The 7,788-nt window shown below is 44.5% G+C and overlaps 1 long non-coding RNA gene across 2 annotated transcripts; it reads left to right on the top strand.

Moving 5' to 3' along the window:
• Positions 1-561: 561 nt before the first annotated feature.
• Positions 562-5,730, top strand: LOC108491155. 2 transcript variants are annotated; one of them, XR_001872579.2, is made up of 3 exons: positions 562-689; positions 1,369-1,491; positions 2,481-5,730. It is a non-coding gene; the product is annotated as an uncharacterized LOC108491155 (long non-coding RNA). The 2 variants fall into 2 exon arrangements; XR_003850513.1 differs by lacking the exon at positions 2,481-5,730 and adding an exon at positions 1,799-1,936.
• The last annotated feature ends 2,058 nt before the right edge of the window (positions 5,731-7,788 follow it).

Genomic DNA, 7,788 nt, shown 5'->3' with positions numbered 1-7,788 from the left:
GGTAGCTGTAAGTAGTTCTAGGTGGCTGAGGTTGAAGCAAGGAACAGGGCAAAGCAGGGTTAGGAGCTTCCCTGGTATTGTGAATCAGAGAGGATTTCACACAGGATGGCATTCATGGTTACATGTCCCAAGTACTCTGAATTTCATGTGCAGAGTGGAATGCATTGAGATCAGGAGAATGCCTTTGGTGGGGGCCAAGGATTGCTATAACTTGGGAGATGAGAAATAGGGGAGAGCTGATCTACAGTGATTGCCTGGGAGAGAAATGTAAACTGTGTTCCCAGGACCAAGAGAAAAGGGCAATCCTGGGTACGGGGAAACAGATTTTTGGGGGAGGAGGGCAAGACTCGGGGAATTAGCTGGTAGGAGTTGGGAGGCGGCCTTTATGTACAGGTCACACAGTGACCAGTAGAGGCAGGATGAGGGAGCAGCTGTGGCCTCAGCCTTGATTTCTCCTGTGAGGTAAGCTAGGCTATAGGAGGAGCTGGCACCTGCTTAGAGACACTATGTATAGACTGAAGGTGGAGAGCCTGCTTATTGACACTATTTTCTTATCATTGTAGGACAGTTTGATCTTTGAGGATGTAACTGTATACTTTTCCTGGAGGAGTGGAAACTTCTAGATAAGACACAGAGACTTCTGTATCACGATGTGAGGCTGGAGAACTTTGCTCATGTGGCCTCGCTGGGTATGTTTCTTATATTTTCCCTTACCTCCTGGGCTAGGCTCTTTCTCTTTTTTCCAGAAGCTGCGCTGCTTCCTACAGTTGCCCGTAGATTCTGCCTTCTTGATTTTCTTGCATAGATGCTGTGGTTGACAGGTAGGCGGAGTACTCTCATCCTCTCCCTGTGCAGCCCCTCGCCCTGGGGCCCAGAAGTCTGCCAGGGAACAATAGGGTGGTAGGGATCTTCCAATGAACCCAGGGATTCTACCAAGCACATCTTCACCATGACAGAAGCATTGACTAGAACTGCTCCTTGTTCTCAGATTCTGCCCAATCCTTCCTACTGACATTGCCTCTGGCCTGATTTCAGAGATCCCTGAGCTATCCATGTAACATCTTTTTTTCAGGAGTAGGTTTGATGCACATGATAGACACTTTACTACTGAGCTTCATCCTCAGCCCCTCTAAGACTTTTTTTTTGGCCTTTTTGGGACTGGGTCTCTCTGTAGCCCCAGTAGACAATCTAGCCTTGAACTCACAGAGATTCCCCTGCCTCTGCCTCCCAAGTGCTGGGATTAAAGGCATGTGCCACCACGCCCGGCCTAAGACTCTTCTTATTACTAGTTTCCTTTCTTATGGGCTGTTGAGGAGAGGGTCGCCCTGTGCTGTTGCTGTCCACTCACCTGCATTGTCTTCTCCTTAGGACTTGTACCCTCCAGGATTCATGTACTTGTCCATCTTGAACTGGAAGAACAAGTTTGGGTGCCCAACAAGGCAGGCACGACACCTGCTATAGCAAGACAGCCCTGGAGGGGAACTGGCTCTGGTAAGAGAGGAATGAGAGATGGCTACATGTCAGGGCTGGGTTGTAATGGCACCAGGAAGCTCCTCAGTGCCCACTAGTGTTTTTCTTACAAGAACAGGGGTAATGACTTATTTCATTCCTTCAGCTCCAGTCTTCATGTTTTGTTGACCTGACATCCCTTTTCTGATTTTGGCCTGGCTAACCAAACCTCCTTGATCTCTGCAGTGTTCTCTCTTAATGAACTATTCATAATATGCTATGAGATGTGCACTACCTAAATAGTCTTTGGACAGGTTCTCAGTTGTAGTTTTCTTGACTCTTCCTTCAGTGCTTACGTGTCACCAGCAGACAAGCCCTGTTGAAAACCATGTGCAGAAAATGAGTCAGAGGCGGCCTCTTCCTCCCTGAGATGCAGCCCGTCACTGTATCCTTGCCCTACTCTGAACTTTCCTGTTGTATGATGTGGCTTTTCTCATGATAACTTTTGCCCTGTTAGCCTCTAAAGAGTCTCATGTACAAATTCTTAAATTTATAAAACTGGCATCTTTATTTTTTTATTTATCATATGCTTTCTTTTCTTTTTTTAATTTTATTTATCACTTTAAAAATTTTATTGTATGCGTGTATTGCCTGCATGTAGGTAAATGCACCCATGTTGTGTAATGCCCAAGGAGGTCAGAAGAGGCTGTCGGATCCCCTGGAACTGGAGTTACGGACAGTTGTTAGCTGACATGTAGGTGCTGGGATTCGAACCCAGGTCCTCTGCAAGAGCAGTCAGTGTTCTTAACTGCTGAGCCATCTCTCCAGTCCCAATTTTTTTGGTCTTTTTGAGACAGGGTCTCCTTGTAGACCCAGCTGGTCTGGCACTTGCCATGTGGACCAGGCTGCTTCTGCCTCCCAAATGCTGAGACTAAGGCCTTGTGCCACCACACCTGGCAAAACTGGCGTTTTTAATAGGGCCATTTCCTCCCACTGATGTTTCCATGTATGTCAATATTTTCTGCTTTCAGGTTTTTGGTTTCAAGTGGAGGCTGAGGAGGCACTTTATCAAGGACGATCAAAGATCAAGACTCCCACAGCTGATCCAGTTGTCCAGAAAACCTACCCTTGTGGGATGTGTGCCTCAGTCATGAAACGTATCTTTCTGCAGGCTGAGCAACAGGGACTACATTCCAGGCACAAACTGCATACATGTGGGGCATGTGGAAGACAGTTCTCCTTTGGTATAAGCATCCCCCAACATCAGCACAATGGAAGGAAAGACTTCAGTGGTGATTAGGAATGGGACTCCTATATTCAGAACTACAGGGTCCCTATGCTAGAGATTCCTTTCATATGTGAAGAGGGTGGGAAAACTCAGATCTACTCCAGCATGAGACCATGCCCAACGAAGGGAACTTACTCATAAACTCCGAGTGCTGGCAAGCCTCTTATGTTGGAGGGAGTATTACAGAGGCAGTGGATATGAGGAAACTTTTAGCAAGAAAAGTAGGTTTCTTGATTACCAGAGTGTTCATGATGGAGAAAGGCCTCACAAGTGCACTGAATGTGGGAAAACTTATGTCAGAAGAGCCCATCTTGTTAGACATAAGAAAATTCACACTGGAGGAAGACTTTAGTCGTGTAATGAGTGTGGGGAAACCTTCAGCAGAAGATACTTTCTTGAACAATTTCACTCTGGGGAAAGACCCTACGCCTGTAGCAGTTATGGGAAAGCCCATGACAGGAGACACTTCTTCAGCGTGAGGGAGTCCACAATGGAAAGAAGTCTTATGGGTACAGCAAGTGTGGCAAATTGTTTAGTTATAACTCCGGCCTTGTACGTCAGAGAGCTCAGCTCACAGTGAGGTGAGTGCTAATGAGTGCAGTGATGGTGGGAAATGCTTTAACCGTTATTCTGACCTTACTATACACCACAAAGTTCACATTACACCAGGGCCTTATAAATGCAACGAATGTGGGAAAGCCTTCAGCCACAAACACAGACTTCTTCAACATCAGAGAGTTCACACTAAGACTTTATGAAGGTACTGAATGTGGGAAAGCCTTTAGCAGGAAGTGCAGACTTGTTGAGTACCATAAAATCCACAGTAATGCAAGTCCTTATGAATGCAGTGAATGTGGGAAATCCTTTCAACAAAGCTATGGCCTTATTCAACATCGGAAAATTCACACGGGCTCAAAACCTTTTAAGTGTGGTGTATGTGAAAAATTCTTTAGCTATAAAAACACACTTGCTCGGCATCAGAGAATCCACACTGGAGAAAGACTTTAGTGTGCAGAGCGTGGAAAGTTCTTCAGCCAAAGCTCTGACCTTATTTCACCAGAGAAAGACCATATGAGTGTGTTCACTGTGGGAAATGTTTTAGCCAAAGGTCCACCCTCAACTTGCACCAGAGAGTTCACACTGGAGAAAGACCTTATAAATGCAGTGAATGTGGAAAAAACTTTAGCCTTAAATTAACACTTGTTCAACACCAGAGACTCCATACGGAGAAAAACCTTATGAGTGCAGTGAATGTGCAAAATTCTTCACCCACAAATCCAGCCTCCTTAAACACCCATGGAATCACACTGGAGGAAACCTTAATACAATGGCTTTCCTTCCTTTGCGGCCAGGAAGCTGACTTTGAAGCCTTGGAGTGCAGGGAGCATGTTACCTGCTAGGTCAACGTAATGACACCTGAGTGTGGCCTTTGTGAAGTAGCCATGGACCTCAAGTTAACTGTCCCATCTGGACACATTCCCTGTGGGTGACAGGTATATGAGGTGCTTGATTGCACTTTGTGATCTGCCTGAGACCCTTGCCTGAGTTGCATCACTCTCAGTATCTGTGGCTGAAGCCATCTCACTTCTAGCAGCCAGCATGCATCAGGTTGCACCATGCTCAGAGAAGCCTGACATGTTTACTATCTCCTGCTTATTTTCCTGAAGGCAGTCATGCAGAATATGAAATCCTCAGACTTTGCTATAAGTAGATCCACACATTGGATGTGGTTATAGAACTGGGGTTGGCAAATACAAGAGAGTCACCATCTAGGTGTGCTTCTGGAAATGCTCTGTTCACTCTAGCTGTGAGACATGAGCATATACAGGTAGTTTTAGGACTTCGCTGGTTGTTTCTCTGTAGATGTTGCTATCTTAGCAAATATTCTAATGTTTCTAGGTTATCAGAGCTACACAGACAAGAAAGTGTAACTAGAAGAGGAAAGACATGATAATCCAAGCATGTGACTTGGAATTCAAAATCATCTTTTATTGCCCAAAATGCTTTGCTCCCTTTGAAGTATTTCCATGTCTTCCAAAGGGTGAGGATAATTAAGGTGGAACCTGTTTGAGTTTGCCAAACTTCCTAATTTTCCAGAGAAGCCGACTTTTATATTGAACTATTTCTTTTAAGCTCTGTTGGGGTAGAACTGATGTGTCCTAAGTATGAAATGTAGGTTTTAGCTAATGTATAAACCCATGAAATCATCACTGCAATCCTGACGATGTATTCATCACCCATAACATTCCTTCCCATTATTAGTCTTTCTCTCTGTTAGAGTTCAGACCTACAGCAACTCCCTCCCCAATGCGGCAGGGTCTCAGGGTTTGCAGGCCCCTGAGGATGCAGGAGTTGATGAGCACCCTGGTCTTTGAAGTCAAGAGAAGCAGCTTTTTCTGCACCTTTTGGCCAAAAGCAGCAGGCTTTCCCTTTGATTAACAGATTCCACCTTTTGACCAGAGACCCAAGGAGTTGCTTCGGCACAACAGGTTTTCTCTTTGATGATCTTAAAGGGTAAACAGACATCTCTTGACCCAGATCCTGGCTGATGGATGGAAGGGGGTGGTTTTTAACAGAAGCTGTTCTGATAAGCCCTGGGCTCCCGCTCTCCTGCTTCCCCCTGCCTAATTTTAAAGAATATGTTCACGCCTTCTGCATCTCCCAAAGCCCCCTATAAAGACCGCAGCCCACGACCCCGTGGGCTGACATTTTCCCTACCCTGAAGGGAATTTGTCCCATGCGAAGTTTCCTTTGCTAATAAACTCTGTCCCACTGGAGTTTTTATCTGTGTCCTGGTGCTTTCTCCCAATTGACCCGATTCATCTATCCATTTCATCTGTCACTCTCTTTTCCTAACTGCCCATTTCTGCAACCATTGATTTACTTTGGCTATAGATTTGTTTTCCTTTTCTAGATGTTTATGTAAATGAAGTGTCTTTTTTCCTTCATGCAATCATAAAGAGCTCTTCATTAGAATTTGAGTACTTGATTGTTTTGTTATAAGCCAGTATTCTCTTATATCATTAGTCCACAGTATGTCTATTCATCTGTTAAGGGACATTTAGATCACTTCTGGTTTGGGAAATAAAGCTGCTATGAACATCCACCACTACTTTTCCCTTTAGGTTAATAGGAGTCAAAGGGCTCATTTCTACTCATGGGATTTTTACTTCATAGAAATGACTGAGGACACAAACAGATCAATGATACTGAAAGAATTTAATATTTATGTGTCTTGAGAAGGAGTGCACAATGTGCTGCACACAGCCACATGTGAGAGACCAGGGTTGATCAGGAGGCAGAAATGTCCAAGTGGGAGGCCTTTTATTCACTGGGGATTCCACAGGCAGAGTAAATAGTTTAGGATTGGCTGGTATGGATAATCCCGGCAGGTTTTGGATTATAGTGGTACCTGGCTTGGGATATTGTGCTGGATAGCTTTAGTGTCAACTTGACACACCTGGGCTGAGGGAGCCTCAGTTGAGGAATTTCCTCTATTGGACTGGCCTGTGGCCATGTCTGAGGAGCATCTTCTTGATGAGTGCTGTGGGAGGGCCCAGCCCACTGTGGGTGGTGCCACCCCTGGGCAGGTGGGCCTGTGTTGCATAAGAAAGCAGGCTGAGCAGGGGCCAAGAGAGCAAGCCAGTAAGCAGCGTTCCTCCATGGCCTGTGCTCCAGCTCCTGCCTCCAGGTTCCTGCCCTGAGTTCCTCCCCAAGTTGGTAGTGGTCAGAGTGTTTTGTTGCAGCAATGAAGAAATTGTTTGTTTGGGAAAAAGGCTAACTTACATGTTAAGACTTAGAGATAGGTCAGTACACTTAGGAGTTGTTGGTTTGCATGTGAGGGATGTGTTCCTGTTCCCCCTTGGTCTTCCTAGAGAAGGATTTTTCTTTCTTAGCAAGCTTTATAAGATGTCCCCTCAGACAAAGGCTGGGTGCATATTTCTCTTTTTGCCTACTGACCAGCAGTGTTATGAGAGTTTCATTTCGTCAGTGTACTCACCAGCCCTTACTGTGCTCGGTCTATCTTTCCTTTTAAAGGTGTATACAGATACTTCACTGTGATACTATTCTGTGTTTCCCTAATACCTAATATTGTTTAGAAATTTTATTTGTACTATTGCCATTCCCCTCTTTTATGTGTGTGTGTGTGTGTGTGTGTGTGTGTGTGTGTGAGAGAGAGAGAGAGAGAGAGAGAGAACATGTGCATGCTACAGTGTGCATATAGAGGTCAGAAGACAACCTCAGGTGTCCTCACCTTCTACCTTGTTTGAGGTGGGAGGTGCTCTTCCAAGGTGACCCTCCTCCAAGGGTCTCTTGTCCATCACTATGTACTCCAGGCTAACTGGTCTGCAAGCTTTATATGGGTTCTGGGGATTCAAACTCAGTTCTTCATTATTATAAAGCAAGTGCTGCAGCCACAGGGCCATCTCCCAGCCCTCCTCTATTTTTAAATATGTGCTAAAATATTTCCTCTATAAAAAAATGTTTTTTGGGGGCTGTAGAGATGACTCAGCGGTTAAGAACACTGACTGTTCTTGAAGAAGATCCAGGTTCGAATCCCAGCACCCACATGGCAGCTGACAACTGTCTGTAACTCCAGTTCCAGGGGACCCGACAGTCTCTTCTGTTCTCCATGGGCATTGCCCGACACAGATGCACTTACCTACATGCAGACAATACATGCATATGCATAAAAAATCTTAAAAAGATGGATTATATTTAAGGAAGAAGCATAAAAATTTGTTCCAGTTAATTAGTAGATATGAAAAACATTACCATTGAAATCTACCTGATGAATTTATAGCCATGCTCAGGTGCCAAGGATCCCAGAAAATAACCGACTGTGACTAGTAATAATCAGATATCCAGAGATTAGAGACACATGTACAAACATCTAAGTGTTATTTGCATTAAAAATGAGTTTTTCTGTATGAAACAGTATATTCTTTTTTTGTGTGTTTTTTTTTTTTGTTGTTGTTGTTGTTTTTGAGACAGAGTCTCCCTGTCAGGTAGAAGAAACAGAAAAAAATTTTAAAGGAAAGTTATTGAAT

The sequence above is a fragment of the Nannospalax galili genome, unplaced genomic scaffold, assembly GCF_000622305.1.
Source record: "Nannospalax galili isolate Female #2095 unplaced genomic scaffold, S.galili_v1.0 scaffold159, whole genome shotgun sequence".
Taxonomy (NCBI): Eukaryota; Metazoa; Chordata; class Mammalia; order Rodentia; family Spalacidae; genus Nannospalax; species Nannospalax galili.
The sequence above is the reverse complement of the archived record's forward strand: the minus strand, read 5'-3'. Positions and strand labels throughout refer to the sequence as shown.